Source organism: Euprymna scolopes, chromosome 22 (genome assembly GCF_053919585.1).
Source record: "Euprymna scolopes isolate OS-2025 chromosome 22, ASM5391958v1, whole genome shotgun sequence".
Classification (NCBI taxonomy): Eukaryota; Metazoa; Mollusca; class Cephalopoda; order Sepiida; family Sepiolidae; genus Euprymna; species Euprymna scolopes.
This window is the reverse complement of record NC_136503.1, coordinates 29592590-29606269: the sequence shown is the minus strand read 5'-3', so window position 1 is coordinate 29606269 and position 13680 is coordinate 29592590. Positions and strand designations below refer to the sequence as shown.

The following is a 13680-nucleotide window of genomic DNA, read 5'->3' as shown; positions in this document are numbered from 1 at the left end:
TTAATCCATATACAATTCAAATAAAATGTTGCTCCGGGTGAGGGTCGAACTCACAACCTCCGCATATCTTTTACCATTAGCCAACTGTCTATAAGTACGGCGCGCTAACCGATTGCGCCACCGGAGCTTACACTTTATTGCAAAATAGCATTAATATTAGGATTTTTTATTACGAATTAACACATCATACTCTTTAATATAAAGAAAATAGTAAGAAATAGGTAAGTACAAAAGTTTACATTGAAAATGTTTCATTACATTGAAATGCAGGTCAAAAGTCTAATCCTAAGTGATTGCAAAATGTTCTGTTAGTCCATATACAATTCAAATAAAACCATTGCTCCGGGTGAGGGTCGAACTCACAACCTCCGCATATCTTTTACCATTAGCCAACTGTCTATAAGTACGGCGCGCTAACCGATTGCGCCACCGGAGCTTACACTTTATTGCAAAATAGCATTAATATTAGGATTTTTTATTACGAATTAACACATCATACTCTTTAATATAAACAAAATAGTAAGAAATAGGTAATTACAAAAGTTTACATTGAAAATGTTTCATTACGGTGAAATGCAGGTCAAAAGTCTAATCCTAAGTGATTGTAAAATGTTCTGTTAATCCATATACAATTCAAATAAAATGTTGCTCCGGGTGAGGGTCGAACTCACAACCTCCGCATATCTTTTACCATTAGCCAACTGCCTATAAGTACGGCGCGCTAACCGATTGCGCCACCGGAGCTTACACTTTATTGCCAAATAGCATTAATATTAGGATTTTTTATTAGGAATTAACACATCATACTCTTTAATATAAACAAAATAGTAAGAAATAGGTAATTACAAAAGTTTACATTGAAAATGTTTCATTACATTGAAATGCAGGTCAAAAGTCTAATCCTAAGTGATTGTAAAATGTTCTGTTAATCCATATACAATTCAAATAAAATGTTGCTCCGGGTGAGGGTCGAACTCACAACCTCCGCATATCTTTTACCATTAGCCAACTGTCTATAAGTACGGCGCGCTAACCGATTGCGCCACCGGAGCTTACACTTTATTGCAAAATAGCATTAATATTAGGATTTTTTATTACGAATTAACACATCATACTCTTTAATATAAAGAAAATAGTAAGAAATAGGTAAGTACAAAAGTTTACATTGAAAATGTTTCATTACATTGAAATGCAGGTCAAAAGTCTAATCCTAAGTGATTGTAAAATGTTCTGTTAATCCATATACAATTCAAATAAAATTTTGCTCCGGGTGAGGGTCGAACTCACAACCTCCGCATATCTTTTACCATTAGCCAACTGTCTATAAGTACGGCGCGCTAACCGATTGCGCCACCGGAGCTTACACTTTATTGCAAAATAGCATTAATATTAGGATTTTTTATTACGAATTAACACATCATACTCTTTAATATAAAGAAAATAGTAAGAAATAGGTAAGTACAAAAGTTTACATTGAAAATGTTTCATTACATTGAAATGCAGGTCAAAAGTCTAATCCTAAGTGATTGTAAAATGTTCTGTTAATCCATATACAATTCAAATAAAATGTTGCTCCGGGTGAGGATCGAACTCACAACCTCCGCATATCTTTTACCATTAGCCAACTGTCTATTAGTACGGCGCGCTAACCGATTGTGCCACCGGAGATTAAACTTTATTGCAAAATAGCATTAATATTAGGATTTTTTATTACGAATTAACACATCATAATCTTTAATATAAAGAAAATAGTTAGAAATAGGTAATTAGAAAAGTTTACATTGAAAATGTTTCATTACATTGAAATGCAGGTCAAAAGTCTAATCCTAAGTGATTGTCATATCTGCTGTTTAAGCATAGACAATTCAAATAAAACCATTGCTCCGGGTTAGGGTCGAACTCACAACCTCCGCATATCTTTTACCATTAGCCAACTGTCTATAAGTACGGCGCGCTAACCGATTGCGCCACCGGAGCTTACACTTTATTGCAAAATAGCATTAATATTAGGATTTTTTATTACGAATTAACGCATCATACTCTTTAATATAAAGATAATAGTAAGAAATAGGTAAGTACAAAAGTTTACATTGAAAATGTTTCATTACATTGAAATGCAGGTCAAAAGTCTAATCCTAAGTGATTGCAAAATGTTCTGTTAGTCCATATACAATTCAAATAAAACCATTGCTCCGGGTGAGGGTCGAACTCACAACCTCCGCATATCTTTTACCATTAGCCAACTGTCTATAAGTACGGCGCGCTAACCGATTGCGCCACCGGAGCTTACACTTTATTGCAAAATAGCATTAATATTAGGATTTTTTATTACGAATTAACACATCATACTCTTTAATATAAACAAAATAGTAAGAAATAGGTAAGTACAAAAGTTTACATTGAAAATGTTTCATTACATTGAAATGCAGGTCAAAAGTCTAATCCTAAGTGATTGTAAAATGTTCTGTTAATCCATATACAATTCAAATAAATTGTTGCTCCGGGTGAGGGTCGAACTCACAACCTCCGCATATCTTTTACCTTGCCAACTGTCTATAAGTACGGCGCGCTAACCGATTGCGCCACCGGAGCTTACACTTTATTGCAAAATAGCATTAATACTAGGATTTTTTATTACGAATTAACACATCATACTCTTTAATATAAAGAAAATAGTAAGAAATAGGTAATTACAAAAGTTTACATTGAAAATGTTTCATTACATTGAAATGCAGGTCAAAAGTCTAATCCAAAGTGATTGTAAAATGTTCTGTTTAACCATATACAAGTCAAATAAAACCATTGCTCCGGGTGAGGGTCGAAATCACAACCTCCGCATATCTTTTACCATTAGCCAACTGTCTATAAGTACGGCGCGCTAACCGATTGCGCCACCGGAGCTTACACTTTATTGCAAAATAGCATTAATATTAGGATTTTTTATTACGAATTAACACAACGTACTCTTTAATATAAAGAAAATAGTAAGAAATAGGTAAGTACAAAAGTTTACATTGAAAATGTTTCATTACATTGAAATGCAGGTCAAAAGTCTAATCCTAAGTGATTGTAAAATGTTCTGTTTAACCATATACAAGTCAAATAAAACTATTGCTCCGGGTGAGGGTCGAACTCACAACCTCCGCATATCTTTTACCATTAGCCAACTGTTTATAAGTACGGCGCGCTAACCGATTGCGCCACCGGAGCTTACACTTTATTGCAAAATAGCATTAATATTAGGATTTTTTATTACGAATTAACACATCATACTCTTTAATATAAAGAAAATAGTAAGAAATAGATAAGTACAAAAGTTTACATTGAAAATGTTTCATTACATTGAAATGCAGGTCAAAAGTCTAATCCTAAGTGATTGTAAAATGTTCTGTTTAACCATATACAATTCAAATAAAACCATTGCTCCGGGTGAGGGTCGAACTCACAACCTCCGCATATCTTTTACCATTAGCCAACTGTCTATAAGTACGGCGCGCTAACCGATTGCGCCACCGGAGCTTACACTTTATTGCAAAATAGCATTAATATTAGGATTTTTTATTACGAATTAACACATCATACTCTTTAATTTAAAGAAAATAGTAAGAAATAGGTAATTACAAAAGTTTACATTGAAAATGTTTCATTACATTGAAATGCAGGTCAAAAGTCTAATCCTAAGTGATTGTATAATCTTCTGTTTAACCATAGACAATTCAAATAAAATTATTGCTCCGGGTGAGGGTCGAACTCACAACCTCCGCATATCTTTCACCATTAGCCAACTGTCTATAAGTACGGCGCGCTAACCGATTGCGCCACCGGAGCTTACACTTTATTGCAAAATAGCATTAATATTAGGATTTTTTATTACGAATTAACACATCATACTCTTTAATATAAACAAAATAGTAAGAAATAGGTAAGTACAAAAGTTTACATTGAAAATGTTTCATTACATTGAAATGCAGGTCAAAAGTCTAATCCTAAGTGATTGTATAATCTTCTGTTTAACCATAGACAATTCAAATAAAATTATTGCTCCGGGTGAGGGTCGAACTCACAACCTCCGCATATCTTTTACCATTAGCCAACTGTCTATAAGTACGGCGCGCTAACCGATTGCGCCACCGGAGCTTACACTTTATTGCAAAATAGCATTAATATTAGGATGTTTTATTACGAATTAACACATCATACTCTTTAATATAAAGAAAATAGTAAGAAATAGGTAAGTACAGAAGTTTACATTGAAAATGTTTCATTACATTGAAATGCAGGTCAAAAGTGTAATCCTAAGTGATTGTAAAATGTTCTGTTTAACCATATACAATTCAAATAAAACCATTGCTCCGGGTGAGGGTCGAACTCACAACCTCCGCATATCTTTTACCATTAGCCAACTGTCTATAAGTACGGCGCGCTAACCGATTGCGCCACCGGAGCTTACACTTTATTGCAAAATAGCATTAATATTAGGATTTTTTATTACGAATTAACACATCATACTCTTTAATTTAAAGAAAATAGTAAGAAATAGGTAATTACAAAAGTTTACATTGAAAATGTTTCATTACATTGAAATGCAGGTCAAAAGTCTAATCCTAAGTGATTGTATAATCTTCTGTTTAACCATAGACAATTCAAATAAAATTATTGCTCCGGGTGAGGGTCGAACTCACAACCTCCGCATATCTTTTACCATTAGCCAACTGTCTATAAGTACGGCGCGCTAACCGATTGCGCCACCGGAGCTTACACTTTATTGCAAAATAGCATTAATATTAGGATATTTTATTACGAATTAACACATCATACTCTTTAATATAAACAAAATAGTAAGAAATAGGTAAGTACAAAAGTTTACATTGAAAATGTTTCATTACATTGAAATGCAGGTCAAAAGTCTAATCCTAAGTGATTGTATAATCTTCTGTTTAACCATAGACAATTCAAATAAAATTATTGCTCCGGGTGAGGGTCGAACTCACAACCTCCGCATATCTTTTACCATTAGCCAACTGTCTATAAGTACGGCGCGCTAACCGATTGCGCCACCGGAGCTTACACTTTATTGCAAAATAGCATTAATATTAGGATGTTTTATTACGAATTAACACATCATACTCTTTAATATAAAGAAAATAGTAAGAAATAGGTAAGTACAGAAGTTTACCTTGAAAATGTTTCATTACATTGAAATGCAGGTCAAAAGTCTAATCCTAAGTGATTGTAAAATGTTCTGTTTAACCATATACAATTCAAATAAAACCATTGCTCCGGGTGAGGGTCGAACTCACAACCTCCGCATATCTTTTACCATTAGCCAACTGTCTATAAGTACGGCGCGCTAACCGATTGCGCCACCGGAGCTTACACTTTATTGCAAAATAGCATTAATATTAGGATTTTTTATTACGAATTAACACATCATACCCTTTAATATAAAGAAAATAGTAAGAAATAGGTAATTACAAAAGTTTACATTTAAAATGTTTCATTACATTGAAATGCAGGTCAAAAGTCTAATCCTAAGTGATTGTAAAATGTTCTGTTTAACCATATACAATTCAAATAAAACCATTGCTCCGGTTGAGGGTCGAACTCACAACCTCCACATATCTTTTACCATTAGCCAACTGTCTATAAGTACGGCGCGCTAACCGATTGCGCCACCGGAGCTTACAGTTTATTGCAAAATAGCATTAATATAAGGATGTTTTATTACGAATTAACACATCATACTCTTTAATATAAAGAAAATAGTAAGAAATAGGTAAGTACAAAAGTTTACATTGAAAATGTTTCATTACATTGAAATGCAGGCGCGCTAACCGATTGCGCCACCGGAGCTTACACTTTATTGCAAAATAGCATTAATATCAGGATTTTTTATTACGAATTAACACATCATACTCTTTAATATAAAGAAAATAGTAAGAAATAGGTAAGTACAAAAGTTTACATTGAAAATGTTTCATTACATTGAAATGCAGGTCAAAAGTCTAATCCTAAGTGATTGTAAAATGTTCTGTTAATCAATATACAATGCAAATAAAATGTTGCTCCGGGTGAGGGTCGAACTCACAACCTCCGCATATCTTTTACCATTAGCCAACTGTCTATAAGTACGGCGCGCTAACCGATTGCGCCACCGGAGCCTACACTTTATTGCAAAATAGCATTAATATTAGTATTTTTCATCACGAATTAACACATCATCCGTTTTAATATAAAGAAAATAGTAAGAAATAGGTAATTACAAAAGTGTACATTGAAAATGTTTCATTACATTGAAATGCAGGTCAAAAGTCTAATCCTAAGTGATTGTAAAATCTTCTGTTTAGCCATAGACAATTCAAATAAAACCATTGCTCCGGGTGAGGGTCGAACTCACAACCTCCGCATATCTTTTACCATTAGCCAACTCTCTATAAGTACGGCGCGCTAACCGATTGCGCCACCGGAGCTTACACTCTATTTCAAAATAGCATTAATATTAGGATTTTTTATTACGAATTAACACATCATACTCTTTAATATAAAGAAAATAGTAAGTAATAGGTAATTACAAAAGTTTACATTGAAAATGTTTCATTACATTGAAATGCAGGTCAAAAGTCTAATCCTAAGTGATTGTAAAATGTTCTGTTAGTCCATATACAATTCAAATAAAATGTTGCTCCGGGTGAGGGTCGAACTCACAACCTCCGCATATCTTTTACCATTAGCCAACTGTCTATAAGTACGGCGCGCTAACCGATTGCGCCACCGGAGCTTACACTTTATTGCAAAATAGCATTAATATTAGGATTTTTTATTACGAATTAACACATCATAGTCTTTAATATAAAGAAAATAGTAAGAAATAGGTAATTACAAAAGTTTACATTGAAAATGTTTCATTACATTGAAATGCAGGTCAAAAGTCTAATCCTAAGTGATTGTAAAATGTTCTGTTAATCCATATACAATTCAAATAAAATGTTGCTCCGGGTGAGGGTCGAACTAACAACCTCCGCATATCTTTTACCATTAGCCAACTGTCTATAAGTACGGCGCTCTAACCGATTGCGCCACCGGAGCTTACACTTTATTGCAAAATAGCATTAATATTAGGATTTTTTATTACGAATTAACACATCATACTCTTTAATATAAAGAAAATAGTAAGAAATAGGTAAGTACAAAAGTTTACATTGAAAATGTTTCATTACATTGAAATGCAGGTCAAAAGTCTAATCCTAAGTGATTGTAAAATGTTCTGTTAATCCATATACAATTCAAATAAAATGTTGCTCCGGGTGAGGGTCGAACTCACAACCTCCGCATATCTTTTACCATTAGCCAACTGTCTATAAGTACGGCGCGCTAACCGATTGCGCCACCGGAGCTTACACTTTATTGCAAAATAGCATTAATATTAGGATTTTTTATTACGAATTAACACATCATACTCTTTAATATAAACAAAATAGTAAGAAATAGGTAAGTACAAAAGTTTACATTGAAAATGTTTCATTACATTGAAATGCAGGTCAAAAGTCTAATCCTAACTGATTGTCATATCTGCTGTTTAAGCATAGACAATTCAAATAAAACCATTGCTCCGGGTTAGGGTCGAACTCACAACCTCCGCATATCTTTTACCATTAGCCAACTGTCTATAAGTACGGCGCGCTAACCGATTGCGCCACCGGAGCTTACACTTTATTGCAAAATAGCATTAATATTAGGATTTTTTATTACGAATTAACACATCATACTCTTTAATATAAAGAAAATAGTAAGAAATAGGTAAGTACAAAAGTTTACATTGAAAATGTTTCATTACATTGAAATGCAGGTCAAAAGTCTAATCCTAAGTGATTGTAAAATGTTCTGTTAATCCATATACAATTCAAATAAAATGTTGCTCCGGGTGAGGGTCGAACTCACAACCTCCGCATATCTTTTACCATTAGCCAACTGTCTATAAGTACGGCGCGCTAACCGATTGCGCCACCGGAGCTTACACTTTATTGCAAAATAGCATTAATATTAGGATTTTTTATTACGAATTAACACATCATACTCTTTAATTTAAAGAAAATAGTAAGAAATAGGTAATTACAAAAGTTTACATTGAAAATGTTTTATTACATTGAAATGCAGGTCAAAAGTCTAATCCTAAGTGATTGTAAAATGTTCTGTTAATCCATATACAATTCAAATAAAATGTTGCTCCGGGTGAGGGTCGAACTCACAACCTCCGCATATCTTTTTCCATTAGCCAACTGTCTATAAGTACGGCGCGCTAACCGATTGCGCCATCGTAGCTTACACTTTGTTGCAAAATAGCATTAATATTAGGATTTTTTATTACGAATTAACACATCACACTCTTTAATTTAAAGAAAATAGTAAGAAATAGGTAATTACAAAAGTTTACATTGAAAATGTTTCATTACATTGAAATGCAGGTCAAAAGTCTAATCCTAAGTGATTGTAAAATGTTCTGTTAATCCATATACAATTCAAATAAAATGTTGCTCCGGGTGAGGGTCGAACTCACAACCTCCGCATATCTTTTACCATTAGCCAACTGTCTATAAGTACGGCGCGCTAACCGATTGCGCCACCGGAGCTTACACTTTATTGCAAAATAGCATTAATATTAGGATTTTTTATTACGAATTAACACATCATACTCTTTAATATAAAGAAAATAGTAAGTAATAGGTAAGTACAAAAGTTTACATTGAAAATGTTTCATTACATTGAAATGCAGGTCAAAAGTCTAATCCTAAGTGATTGTAAAATGTTCTGTTAATCCATATACAATTCAAATAAAATGTTCCTCCGGGTGAGGGTCGAACTCACAACCTCCGCATATCTTTTACCTTGCCAACTGTCTATAAGTACGGCGCGCTAACCGATTGCGCCACCGGAGCTTACACTTTATTGATAAATAGCATTAATATTAGGATTTTTTATTACGAATTAACACATCATACTCTTTAATATAAAGAAAATAGTAAGAAATAGGTAAGTACAAAAGTTTACATTGAAAATGTTTCATTACATTGAAATGCAGGTCAAAAGTCTAATCCTAAGTGATTGTAAAACGTTCTGTTAGTCCATATACAATTCAAATAAAATGTTGCTCCGGGTGAGGGTCGAACTCACAACCTCCGCATATCTTTTACCATTAGCCAACTGTCTATAAGTACGGCGCGCTAACCGATTGCGCCACCGGAGCTTACACTTTATTGCAAAATAGCATTAATATTAGGATTTTTTATTACGAATTAACACATCATACTCTTTAATATAAAGAAAATAGTAAGAAATAGGTAAGTACAAAAGTTTACATTGAAAATGTTTCATTACATTGAAATGCAGGTCAAAAGTCTAATCCTAAGTGATTGTAAAATGTTCTGTTAGTCCATATACAATTCAAATAAAATGTTGCTCCGGGTGAGGGTCGAACTCACAACCTCCGCATATCTTTTACCATTAGCCAACTGTCTATAAGTACGGCGCGCTAACCGATTGCGCCACCGGAGCTTACACTTTATTGCAAAATAGCATTAATATTAGGATTTTTTATTACGAATTAACACATCATACTCTTTAATATAAAGAAAATAGTAAGTAATAGGTAAGTACAAAAGTTTACATTGAAAATGTTTCATTACATTGAAATGCAGGTCAAAAGTCTAATCCTAAGTGATTGTAAAATGTTCTGTTAATCCATATACAATTCAAATAAATTGTTGCTCCGGGTGAGGGTCGAACTCACAACCTCCGCATATCTTTTACCTTGCCAACTGTCTATAAGTACGGCGCGCTAACCGATTGCGCCACCGGAGCTTACACTTTATTGATAAATAGCATTAATATTAGGATTTTTTATTACGAATTAACACATCATACTCTTTAATATAAAGAAAATAGTAAGAAATAGGTAAGTACAAAAGTTTACATTGAAAATGTTTCATTACATTGAAATGCAGGTCAAAAGTCTAATCCTAACTGATTGTCATATCTGCTGTTTAAGCATAGACAATTCAACTAAAACCATTGCTCCGGGTTAGGGTCGAACTCACAACCTCCGCATATCTTTTACCATTAGCCAACTGTCTATAAGTACGGCGCGCTAACCGATTGCGCCACCGGAGCTTACACTTTATTGCAAAATAGCATTAATATTAGGATTTTTTATTACGAATTAACACATCATACTCTTTAATATAAAGAAAATAGTAAGAAATAGGTAAGTACAAAAGTTTACATTGAAAATGTTTCATTACATTGAAATGCAGGTCAAAAGTCTAATCCTAAGTGATTGTAAAATGTTCTGTTAATCCATATACAATTCAAATAAAATGTTGCTCCGGGTGAGGGTCGAACTCACAACCTCCGCATATCTTTTACCATTAGCCAACTGTCTATAAGTACGGCGCGCTAACCGATTGCGCCACCGGAGCTTACACTTTATTGCAAAATAGCATTAATATTAGGATTTTTTATTACGAATTAACACATCATACTCTTTAATATAAAGAAAATAGTAAGAAATAGGTAAGTACAAAAGTTTACATTGAAAATGTTTCATTACATTGAAATGCAGGTCAAAAGTCTAATCCTAAGTGATTGTAAAATGTTCTGTTAATCCATATACAATTCAAACAAAATGTTGCTCCGGGTGAGGATCGAACTCACAACCTCCGCATATCTTTTACCATTAGCCAACTGTCTATAAGTACAGCGCGCTAACCGATTGTGCCACCGGAGATTACACTTTATTGCAAAATAGCATTAATATTAGGATTTTTTATTACGAATTAACACATCATACTCTTTAATATAAAGAAAATAGTTAGAAATAGGTAATTACAAAAGTTTACATTGAAAATGTTTCATTACCTTGAAATGCAGGTCAAAAGTCTAATCCTAAGTGATTGTCATATCTGCTGTTTAAGCATAGACAATTCAAATAAAACCATTGCTCCGGGTTAGGGTCGAACTCACAACCTCCGCATATCTTTTACCATTAGCCAACTGTCTATAAGTACGGCGCGCTAACCGATTGCGCCACCGGAGCTTACACTTTATTGCAAAATAGCATTAATATTAGGATTTTTTATTACGAATTAACACATCATACTCTTTAATATAAAGAAAATAGTAAGTAATAGGTAAGTACAAAAGTTTACATTGAAAATGTTTCATTACATTGAAATGCAGGTCAAAAGTCTAATCCTAAGTGATTGTAAAATGTTCTGTTAATCCATATACAATTCAAATAAAATGTTCCTCCGGGTGAGGGTCGAACTCACAACCTCCGCATATCTTTTACCTTGCCAACTGTCTATATGTACGGCGCGCTAACCGATTGCGCCACCGGAGCTTACACTTTATTGATAAATAGCATTAATATTAGGATTTTTTATTACGAATTAACACATCATACTCTTTAATATAAAGAAAATAGTAAGAAATAGGTAAGTACAAAAGTTTACATTGAAAATGTTTCATTACATTGAAATGCAGGTCAAAAGTCTAATCCTAAGTGATTGTAAAATGTTCTGTTAGTCCATATACAATTCAAATAAAATGTTGCTCCGGGTGAGGGTCGAACTCACAACCTCCGCATATCTTTTACCATTAGCCAACTGTCTATAAGTACGGCGCGCTAACCGATTGCGCCACCGGAGCTTACACTTTATTGCAAAATAGCATTAATATTAGGATTTTTTATTACGAATTAACACATCATACTCTTTAATATAAACAAAATAGTAAGAAATAGGTAAGTACAAAAGTTTACATTGAAAATGTTTCATTACATTGAAATGCAGGTCAAAAGTCTAATCCTTAGTGATTGTAAAATGTTCTGTTAATCCATATACAATTCAAATAAAATGTTGCTCCGGGTGAGGGTCGAACTCATCACCTCCGCATATCTTTTACCTTGCCAACTGTCTATAAGTACGGCGCGCTAACCGATTGCGCCACCGGAGCTTACACTTTATTGCAAAATAGCATTAATATTAGGATTTTTTATTACGAATTAACACATCATACTCTTTAATATAAAGAAAATAGTAAGAAATAGGTAAGTACAAAAGTTTACATTGAAAATGTTTCATTACATTGAAATGCAGGTCAAAAGTCTAATCCTAAGTGATTGTAAAATGTTCTGTTAATCCATATACAATTCAAATAAAATGTTGCTCCGGGTGAGGATCGAACTCACAACCTCCGCATATCTTTTACCATTAGCCAACTGTCTATAAGTACGGCGCGCTAACCGATTGTGCCACCGGAGATTATACTTTATTGCAAAATAGCATTAATATTAGGATTTTTTATTACGAATTAACACATCATACTCTTTAATATAAAGAAAATAGTTAGAAATAGGTAAGTACAAAAGTTTACATTGAAAATGTTTCATTACATTGAAATGCAGGTCAAAAGTCTAATCCTAAGTGATTGTCATATCTGCTGTTTAAGCATAGACAATTCAAATAAAACCATTGCTCCGGGTTAGGGTCGAACTCACAACCTCCGCATATCTTTTACCATTAGCCAACTGTCTATAAGTACGGCGCGCTAACCGATTGCGCCACCGGAGCTTACACTTTATTGCAAAATAGCATTAATATTAGGATTTTTTATTACGAATTAACACATCATACTCTTTAATATAAAGAAAATAGTAAGTAATAGGTAAGTACAAAAGTTTACATTGAAAATGTTTCATTACATTGAAATGCAGGTCAAAAGTCTAATCCTAAGTGATTGTAAAATGTTCTGTTAATCCATATACAATTCAAATAAAATGTGCCTCCGGGTGAGGGTCGAACTCACAACCTCCGCATATCTTTTACCTTGCCAACTGTCTATAAGTACGGCGCGCTAACCGATTGCGCCACCGGAGCTTACACTTTATTGATAAATAGCATTAATATTAGGATTTTTTATTACGAATTAACACATCATACTCTTTAATATAAAGAAAATAGTAAGAAATAGGTAAGTACAAAAGTTTACATTGAAAATGTTTCATTACATTGAAATGCAGGTCAAAAGTCTAATCCTAAGTGATTGTAAAATGTTCTGTTAGTCCATATACAATTCAAATAAAATGTTGCTCCGGGTGAGGGTCGAACTCACAACCTCCGCATATCTTTTACCATTAGCCAACTGTCTATAAGTACGGCGCGCTAACCGATTGCGCCACCGGAGCTTACACTTTATTGCAAAATAGCATTAATATTAGGATTTTTTATTACGAATTAACACATCATACTCTTTAATATAAAGAAAATAGTAAGAAATAGGTAAGTACAAAAGTTTACATTGAAAATGTTTCATTACATTGAAATGCAGGTCAAAAGTCTAATCCTAAGTGATTGTAAAATGTTCTGTTAATCCATATACAATTCAAATAAAATGTTGCTCCGGGTGAGGGTCGAACTCACAACCTCCGCATATCTTTTACCTTGCCAACTGTCTATAAGTACGGCGCGCTAACCGATTGCGCCACCGGAGCTTACACTTTATTGCAAAATAGCATTAATATTAGGATTTTTTATTACGAATTAACACATCATACTCTTTAATATAAAGAAAATAGTAAGAAATAGGTAAGTACAAAAGTTTACATTGAAAATGTTTCATTACATT

The 13680-nt window shown here is 33.5% G+C and overlaps 41 non-coding genes across 41 annotated transcripts; all 41 read right to left on the bottom strand.

The window, feature by feature from the left end:
* Nucleotides 1–29: 29 nt before the first annotated feature.
* On the bottom strand, nucleotides 30–127 carry Trnai-uau (transfer RNA isoleucine (anticodon UAU)). Its single transcript has 2 exons — nucleotides 90–127; nucleotides 30–65 (listed from the first exon to the last, which is right to left on the bottom strand). It is a non-coding gene; the product is annotated as a tRNA-Ile (tRNA).
* Nucleotides 128–338: 211 nt separating this feature from the next.
* Nucleotides 339–436, bottom strand: Trnai-uau (transfer RNA isoleucine (anticodon UAU)). The gene is made up of 2 exons: nucleotides 399–436; nucleotides 339–374 (listed from the first exon to the last, which is right to left on the bottom strand). It is a non-coding gene; the product is annotated as a tRNA-Ile (tRNA).
* A 210-nt stretch (nucleotides 437–646) lies between these two features.
* On the bottom strand, nucleotides 647–744 carry Trnai-uau (transfer RNA isoleucine (anticodon UAU)). Its single transcript has 2 exons — nucleotides 707–744; nucleotides 647–682 (listed from the first exon to the last, which is right to left on the bottom strand). It is a non-coding gene; the product is annotated as a tRNA-Ile (tRNA).
* Nucleotides 745–954: 210 nt separating this feature from the next.
* Nucleotides 955–1052, bottom strand: Trnai-uau (transfer RNA isoleucine (anticodon UAU)). The gene is made up of 2 exons: nucleotides 1015–1052; nucleotides 955–990 (listed from the first exon to the last, which is right to left on the bottom strand). It is a non-coding gene; the product is annotated as a tRNA-Ile (tRNA).
* Nucleotides 1053–1262: 210 nt separating this feature from the next.
* Nucleotides 1263–1360, bottom strand: Trnai-uau (transfer RNA isoleucine (anticodon UAU)). The gene is made up of 2 exons: nucleotides 1323–1360; nucleotides 1263–1298 (listed from the first exon to the last, which is right to left on the bottom strand). It is a non-coding gene; the product is annotated as a tRNA-Ile (tRNA).
* Nucleotides 1361–1879: 519 nt separating this feature from the next.
* On the bottom strand, nucleotides 1880–1977 carry Trnai-uau (transfer RNA isoleucine (anticodon UAU)). The gene is made up of 2 exons: nucleotides 1940–1977; nucleotides 1880–1915 (listed from the first exon to the last, which is right to left on the bottom strand). It is a non-coding gene; the product is annotated as a tRNA-Ile (tRNA).
* Nucleotides 1978–2188: 211 nt separating this feature from the next.
* Nucleotides 2189–2286, bottom strand: Trnai-uau (transfer RNA isoleucine (anticodon UAU)). Its single transcript has 2 exons — nucleotides 2249–2286; nucleotides 2189–2224 (listed from the first exon to the last, which is right to left on the bottom strand). It is a non-coding gene; the product is annotated as a tRNA-Ile (tRNA).
* Nucleotides 2287–2496: 210 nt separating this feature from the next.
* Nucleotides 2497–2592, bottom strand: Trnai-uau (transfer RNA isoleucine (anticodon UAU)). Its single transcript has 2 exons — nucleotides 2555–2592; nucleotides 2497–2532 (listed from the first exon to the last, which is right to left on the bottom strand). It is a non-coding gene; the product is annotated as a tRNA-Ile (tRNA).
* Nucleotides 2593–2803: 211 nt separating this feature from the next.
* Nucleotides 2804–2901, bottom strand: Trnai-uau (transfer RNA isoleucine (anticodon UAU)). Its single transcript has 2 exons — nucleotides 2864–2901; nucleotides 2804–2839 (listed from the first exon to the last, which is right to left on the bottom strand). It is a non-coding gene; the product is annotated as a tRNA-Ile (tRNA).
* A 211-nt stretch (nucleotides 2902–3112) lies between these two features.
* Trnai-uau (transfer RNA isoleucine (anticodon UAU)) lies at nucleotides 3113–3210 on the bottom strand. Its single transcript has 2 exons — nucleotides 3173–3210; nucleotides 3113–3148 (listed from the first exon to the last, which is right to left on the bottom strand). It is a non-coding gene; the product is annotated as a tRNA-Ile (tRNA).
* Nucleotides 3211–3421: 211 nt separating this feature from the next.
* Trnai-uau (transfer RNA isoleucine (anticodon UAU)) lies at nucleotides 3422–3519 on the bottom strand. The gene is made up of 2 exons: nucleotides 3482–3519; nucleotides 3422–3457 (listed from the first exon to the last, which is right to left on the bottom strand). It is a non-coding gene; the product is annotated as a tRNA-Ile (tRNA).
* Nucleotides 3520–3730: 211 nt separating this feature from the next.
* On the bottom strand, nucleotides 3731–3828 carry Trnai-uau (transfer RNA isoleucine (anticodon UAU)). The gene is made up of 2 exons: nucleotides 3791–3828; nucleotides 3731–3766 (listed from the first exon to the last, which is right to left on the bottom strand). It is a non-coding gene; the product is annotated as a tRNA-Ile (tRNA).
* Nucleotides 3829–4039: 211 nt separating this feature from the next.
* On the bottom strand, nucleotides 4040–4137 carry Trnai-uau (transfer RNA isoleucine (anticodon UAU)). Its single transcript has 2 exons — nucleotides 4100–4137; nucleotides 4040–4075 (listed from the first exon to the last, which is right to left on the bottom strand). It is a non-coding gene; the product is annotated as a tRNA-Ile (tRNA).
* A 211-nt stretch (nucleotides 4138–4348) lies between these two features.
* Trnai-uau (transfer RNA isoleucine (anticodon UAU)) lies at nucleotides 4349–4446 on the bottom strand. The gene is made up of 2 exons: nucleotides 4409–4446; nucleotides 4349–4384 (listed from the first exon to the last, which is right to left on the bottom strand). It is a non-coding gene; the product is annotated as a tRNA-Ile (tRNA).
* Nucleotides 4447–4657: 211 nt separating this feature from the next.
* On the bottom strand, nucleotides 4658–4755 carry Trnai-uau (transfer RNA isoleucine (anticodon UAU)). Its single transcript has 2 exons — nucleotides 4718–4755; nucleotides 4658–4693 (listed from the first exon to the last, which is right to left on the bottom strand). It is a non-coding gene; the product is annotated as a tRNA-Ile (tRNA).
* Nucleotides 4756–4966: 211 nt separating this feature from the next.
* Nucleotides 4967–5064, bottom strand: Trnai-uau (transfer RNA isoleucine (anticodon UAU)). Its single transcript has 2 exons — nucleotides 5027–5064; nucleotides 4967–5002 (listed from the first exon to the last, which is right to left on the bottom strand). It is a non-coding gene; the product is annotated as a tRNA-Ile (tRNA).
* Nucleotides 5065–5275: 211 nt separating this feature from the next.
* On the bottom strand, nucleotides 5276–5373 carry Trnai-uau (transfer RNA isoleucine (anticodon UAU)). Its single transcript has 2 exons — nucleotides 5336–5373; nucleotides 5276–5311 (listed from the first exon to the last, which is right to left on the bottom strand). It is a non-coding gene; the product is annotated as a tRNA-Ile (tRNA).
* A 211-nt stretch (nucleotides 5374–5584) lies between these two features.
* Trnai-uau (transfer RNA isoleucine (anticodon UAU)) lies at nucleotides 5585–5682 on the bottom strand. Its single transcript has 2 exons — nucleotides 5645–5682; nucleotides 5585–5620 (listed from the first exon to the last, which is right to left on the bottom strand). It is a non-coding gene; the product is annotated as a tRNA-Ile (tRNA).
* Nucleotides 5683–6063: 381 nt separating this feature from the next.
* Nucleotides 6064–6161, bottom strand: Trnai-uau (transfer RNA isoleucine (anticodon UAU)). Its single transcript has 2 exons — nucleotides 6124–6161; nucleotides 6064–6099 (listed from the first exon to the last, which is right to left on the bottom strand). It is a non-coding gene; the product is annotated as a tRNA-Ile (tRNA).
* A 211-nt stretch (nucleotides 6162–6372) lies between these two features.
* Nucleotides 6373–6470, bottom strand: Trnai-uau (transfer RNA isoleucine (anticodon UAU)). Its single transcript has 2 exons — nucleotides 6433–6470; nucleotides 6373–6408 (listed from the first exon to the last, which is right to left on the bottom strand). It is a non-coding gene; the product is annotated as a tRNA-Ile (tRNA).
* A 210-nt stretch (nucleotides 6471–6680) lies between these two features.
* On the bottom strand, nucleotides 6681–6778 carry Trnai-uau (transfer RNA isoleucine (anticodon UAU)). The gene is made up of 2 exons: nucleotides 6741–6778; nucleotides 6681–6716 (listed from the first exon to the last, which is right to left on the bottom strand). It is a non-coding gene; the product is annotated as a tRNA-Ile (tRNA).
* A 518-nt stretch (nucleotides 6779–7296) lies between these two features.
* Trnai-uau (transfer RNA isoleucine (anticodon UAU)) lies at nucleotides 7297–7394 on the bottom strand. Its single transcript has 2 exons — nucleotides 7357–7394; nucleotides 7297–7332 (listed from the first exon to the last, which is right to left on the bottom strand). It is a non-coding gene; the product is annotated as a tRNA-Ile (tRNA).
* A 211-nt stretch (nucleotides 7395–7605) lies between these two features.
* On the bottom strand, nucleotides 7606–7703 carry Trnai-uau (transfer RNA isoleucine (anticodon UAU)). Its single transcript has 2 exons — nucleotides 7666–7703; nucleotides 7606–7641 (listed from the first exon to the last, which is right to left on the bottom strand). It is a non-coding gene; the product is annotated as a tRNA-Ile (tRNA).
* Nucleotides 7704–7913: 210 nt separating this feature from the next.
* On the bottom strand, nucleotides 7914–8011 carry Trnai-uau (transfer RNA isoleucine (anticodon UAU)). The gene is made up of 2 exons: nucleotides 7974–8011; nucleotides 7914–7949 (listed from the first exon to the last, which is right to left on the bottom strand). It is a non-coding gene; the product is annotated as a tRNA-Ile (tRNA).
* A 210-nt stretch (nucleotides 8012–8221) lies between these two features.
* Nucleotides 8222–8319, bottom strand: Trnai-uau (transfer RNA isoleucine (anticodon UAU)). Its single transcript has 2 exons — nucleotides 8282–8319; nucleotides 8222–8257 (listed from the first exon to the last, which is right to left on the bottom strand). It is a non-coding gene; the product is annotated as a tRNA-Ile (tRNA).
* A 210-nt stretch (nucleotides 8320–8529) lies between these two features.
* Nucleotides 8530–8627, bottom strand: Trnai-uau (transfer RNA isoleucine (anticodon UAU)). The gene is made up of 2 exons: nucleotides 8590–8627; nucleotides 8530–8565 (listed from the first exon to the last, which is right to left on the bottom strand). It is a non-coding gene; the product is annotated as a tRNA-Ile (tRNA).
* A 207-nt stretch (nucleotides 8628–8834) lies between these two features.
* Nucleotides 8835–8933, bottom strand: Trnai-uau (transfer RNA isoleucine (anticodon UAU)). The gene is made up of 2 exons: nucleotides 8896–8933; nucleotides 8835–8873 (listed from the first exon to the last, which is right to left on the bottom strand). It is a non-coding gene; the product is annotated as a tRNA-Ile (tRNA).
* Nucleotides 8934–9143: 210 nt separating this feature from the next.
* Nucleotides 9144–9241, bottom strand: Trnai-uau (transfer RNA isoleucine (anticodon UAU)). The gene is made up of 2 exons: nucleotides 9204–9241; nucleotides 9144–9179 (listed from the first exon to the last, which is right to left on the bottom strand). It is a non-coding gene; the product is annotated as a tRNA-Ile (tRNA).
* A 210-nt stretch (nucleotides 9242–9451) lies between these two features.
* Nucleotides 9452–9549, bottom strand: Trnai-uau (transfer RNA isoleucine (anticodon UAU)). The gene is made up of 2 exons: nucleotides 9512–9549; nucleotides 9452–9487 (listed from the first exon to the last, which is right to left on the bottom strand). It is a non-coding gene; the product is annotated as a tRNA-Ile (tRNA).
* Nucleotides 9550–9759: 210 nt separating this feature from the next.
* Trnai-uau (transfer RNA isoleucine (anticodon UAU)) lies at nucleotides 9760–9855 on the bottom strand. The gene is made up of 2 exons: nucleotides 9818–9855; nucleotides 9760–9795 (listed from the first exon to the last, which is right to left on the bottom strand). It is a non-coding gene; the product is annotated as a tRNA-Ile (tRNA).
* A 211-nt stretch (nucleotides 9856–10066) lies between these two features.
* Nucleotides 10067–10164, bottom strand: Trnai-uau (transfer RNA isoleucine (anticodon UAU)). Its single transcript has 2 exons — nucleotides 10127–10164; nucleotides 10067–10102 (listed from the first exon to the last, which is right to left on the bottom strand). It is a non-coding gene; the product is annotated as a tRNA-Ile (tRNA).
* Nucleotides 10165–10374: 210 nt separating this feature from the next.
* Trnai-uau (transfer RNA isoleucine (anticodon UAU)) lies at nucleotides 10375–10472 on the bottom strand. Its single transcript has 2 exons — nucleotides 10435–10472; nucleotides 10375–10410 (listed from the first exon to the last, which is right to left on the bottom strand). It is a non-coding gene; the product is annotated as a tRNA-Ile (tRNA).
* A 210-nt stretch (nucleotides 10473–10682) lies between these two features.
* Trnai-uau (transfer RNA isoleucine (anticodon UAU)) lies at nucleotides 10683–10780 on the bottom strand. Its single transcript has 2 exons — nucleotides 10743–10780; nucleotides 10683–10718 (listed from the first exon to the last, which is right to left on the bottom strand). It is a non-coding gene; the product is annotated as a tRNA-Ile (tRNA).
* A 211-nt stretch (nucleotides 10781–10991) lies between these two features.
* Trnai-uau (transfer RNA isoleucine (anticodon UAU)) lies at nucleotides 10992–11089 on the bottom strand. The gene is made up of 2 exons: nucleotides 11052–11089; nucleotides 10992–11027 (listed from the first exon to the last, which is right to left on the bottom strand). It is a non-coding gene; the product is annotated as a tRNA-Ile (tRNA).
* Nucleotides 11090–11605: 516 nt separating this feature from the next.
* On the bottom strand, nucleotides 11606–11703 carry Trnai-uau (transfer RNA isoleucine (anticodon UAU)). Its single transcript has 2 exons — nucleotides 11666–11703; nucleotides 11606–11641 (listed from the first exon to the last, which is right to left on the bottom strand). It is a non-coding gene; the product is annotated as a tRNA-Ile (tRNA).
* A 210-nt stretch (nucleotides 11704–11913) lies between these two features.
* Nucleotides 11914–12009, bottom strand: Trnai-uau (transfer RNA isoleucine (anticodon UAU)). The gene is made up of 2 exons: nucleotides 11972–12009; nucleotides 11914–11949 (listed from the first exon to the last, which is right to left on the bottom strand). It is a non-coding gene; the product is annotated as a tRNA-Ile (tRNA).
* A 210-nt stretch (nucleotides 12010–12219) lies between these two features.
* On the bottom strand, nucleotides 12220–12317 carry Trnai-uau (transfer RNA isoleucine (anticodon UAU)). Its single transcript has 2 exons — nucleotides 12280–12317; nucleotides 12220–12255 (listed from the first exon to the last, which is right to left on the bottom strand). It is a non-coding gene; the product is annotated as a tRNA-Ile (tRNA).
* Nucleotides 12318–12528: 211 nt separating this feature from the next.
* Nucleotides 12529–12626, bottom strand: Trnai-uau (transfer RNA isoleucine (anticodon UAU)). The gene is made up of 2 exons: nucleotides 12589–12626; nucleotides 12529–12564 (listed from the first exon to the last, which is right to left on the bottom strand). It is a non-coding gene; the product is annotated as a tRNA-Ile (tRNA).
* A 209-nt stretch (nucleotides 12627–12835) lies between these two features.
* On the bottom strand, nucleotides 12836–12932 carry Trnai-uau (transfer RNA isoleucine (anticodon UAU)). Its single transcript has 2 exons — nucleotides 12895–12932; nucleotides 12836–12872 (listed from the first exon to the last, which is right to left on the bottom strand). It is a non-coding gene; the product is annotated as a tRNA-Ile (tRNA).
* Nucleotides 12933–13142: 210 nt separating this feature from the next.
* On the bottom strand, nucleotides 13143–13240 carry Trnai-uau (transfer RNA isoleucine (anticodon UAU)). Its single transcript has 2 exons — nucleotides 13203–13240; nucleotides 13143–13178 (listed from the first exon to the last, which is right to left on the bottom strand). It is a non-coding gene; the product is annotated as a tRNA-Ile (tRNA).
* A 210-nt stretch (nucleotides 13241–13450) lies between these two features.
* On the bottom strand, nucleotides 13451–13546 carry Trnai-uau (transfer RNA isoleucine (anticodon UAU)). The gene is made up of 2 exons: nucleotides 13509–13546; nucleotides 13451–13486 (listed from the first exon to the last, which is right to left on the bottom strand). It is a non-coding gene; the product is annotated as a tRNA-Ile (tRNA).
* Nucleotides 13547–13680: the final 134 nt, after the last annotated feature.